This window comes from Mus caroli, chromosome 15, assembly GCF_900094665.2.
Source record: "Mus caroli chromosome 15, CAROLI_EIJ_v1.1, whole genome shotgun sequence".
Classification (NCBI taxonomy): domain Eukaryota; kingdom Metazoa; phylum Chordata; class Mammalia; order Rodentia; family Muridae; genus Mus; species Mus caroli.
The window spans coordinates 5784126-5786218 of NC_034584.1; the positions used below are offsets into that span (position 1 = coordinate 5784126).

Below are 2093 nucleotides of genomic sequence, written 5' to 3' on the forward strand. Positions count from 1 at the left end.
AAAAATATGGAACGCTTCACGAATTTGCGTGTCATCCTTGCGCAGGGGCCATGCTAATCTTCTCTGTATCGTTCCAATTTTAGTATATGTGCTGCCGAAGCGAGCACCAGTTTCTACTTTTCAATGAGACCTACCTTTTAAGAAATATTTTCTAGTGACCTTCATATTTGAATCAAATGTTTAGTATGCATGATTGTGATGACCTCAGGATCTTAAAAATCAGTAGCTCCCCCAAAATTCTGTACAGAGATGTCAGAAGTTCCTATTTAATTTAACAAACACAGAGACTCATAACCAACTGAAGATCATTCATCCGTGCTGATAGATTAAGGCACAGAAGCTCAGAAAACGTCACTTCCTTGTTCACTGGTTATCTTCCTACACATTTAATTTGTCTTGACATTCTGACTTCATAGATGCAATTCATGCCCAGCCCATTTTGCTTGTTTCCACAATGTTTGATACATTGCTCAATGCTATAAACTCTGCTCCTTTAATAAGCTATGCACAAACTAGTCCACTAAAATTCTCCACATTTGTAGACCTGTCATTCTTCAGTGTTAGGTTTTTAGTCTTGCTATCCTAAAGCATCTTGTCTTTTATTTCTTCTTTATCTTTTTCTTCTTTTGCTACCCCACAATGGCGTCCTGTTTGCTTCCATTTTTGTGTTTCTTTTCTTTCATTATTCTCTTATTTTTCTTCATTTTTTTCTGAGATAAGCCCAGGCTTTCACTGAAGCTCAGCTATATTGCCAGGGTTGTTCTCAAAGTTAGGGGAGTGCTCTTGTCTTAGCAACTCAACTTTAGGGATTAGAGGCATGAGGCACCATTCACACCCAACTCAGATGTCCTTTCAATATCCATGAGCTCTGGACACTTTAGATGTAGTAATGAGTTATTCTTTCTTCTTAATTTTTAGTAGAATTTGAGTGTATTTATGAAGTCAGAAATAACATTATAAGATTATTTCTCCTCACCTTAAATTGAAGCTCTGCATTAAACCATTTAAACATTAATTAGCTGTTTTGGTCACTTTCATTCTGTGATTATTCAACCTGAAAACTATATGATGTATTTTGAAGGATTAATGGTTTTTAGGGTTTATACATAATTGCAAGTAGTGGATTAGTGCCAGGAAGGAGGGCTTAATGGTTGCAATTTATAGTACTTTTCCTTCCTATAACAAGCATCCTTAGACTTATTTTAAATTAACTTACCTATCTGTCTATATCATCTATATCTATATCATCTATCTCTATCTCTATCATCTATATCTAATCTATATCATCTATCTATCTATCTATCTATCTATCTATCTATCTATCTATTTATCTATTTATTTGATTTGACAAAGGATCTCATGCATCCCAGGATGGCTTCAAATTTGCTTTATAGTAAATAATAACATTTAGTTTTATTATCTTTCTTCTTCAACTTCCTGAGTTCTTATTTTGTAAGTATGTGCCAAAAAACTTGATTCTCAGCATCCAGAGTAAGACTTTGTATATAGTAGCCAAGAACTTTAAGAACTGAACAACATATCAATATGTATATACCTTACTTCCTATCAAGCATCCATCTCAAGTAAATGTTCTTGTTTTGGTGGGATGATTCCACTAACACTACTGATCCTTAGTGATTTGATATAAATAATCAGGCCAGGACATGTTTGTATAAGTGTTCTGGATTACCGACAACCTTTATCCCTTCTAGCAGGCCGGTTCTTATTTGTAGTGAAGATTTGGTAAAATAGAAACAAAAACAAAGAAACAAAAGACACAGAGAGAAATGTGATGAAGTCCCTAATTCATAGTTCATTTTTCAGATTAGAATGCAGGCCTTCCTTTCCCTAACAGCACAGTTCACTTGAGTCCAGAAGAACTCAAAGTATAACATTTTCATTCACTATGTAAGGTGAAGTAGGTTCACTACTAGTGGGTTTAAGGAAATTAAAATATGCATTTATCCTTAAATATTTGAATTCAAAGACCAAGGGAGACACACACATACAAAGTGAGTGAGTGAGTGAGTGAATGAGAGAGATAAAGAGAGAGAGAGAGAGAGAGAGAGAGAGAGAGAGAGAGAGAGAGAGAG

At 34.8% G+C, this 2093-nt stretch overlaps 1 protein-coding gene and 1 non-coding gene across 2 annotated transcripts in view; one reads left to right on the forward strand and one right to left on the reverse strand.

The window, feature by feature from the left end:
• On the reverse strand, positions 1-107 carry LOC115029513. The gene has a single exon (XR_003835074.1). It is a non-coding gene; the product is annotated as a U6 spliceosomal RNA (small nuclear RNA).
• LOC110310907 (UDP-glucuronosyltransferase 3A2-like) overlaps positions 1-2093 on the forward strand; it is a 98447-nt gene that overhangs the window by 11329 nt on the left and 85025 nt on the right. The gene's annotated exons all lie outside the window — the stretch shown is intronic.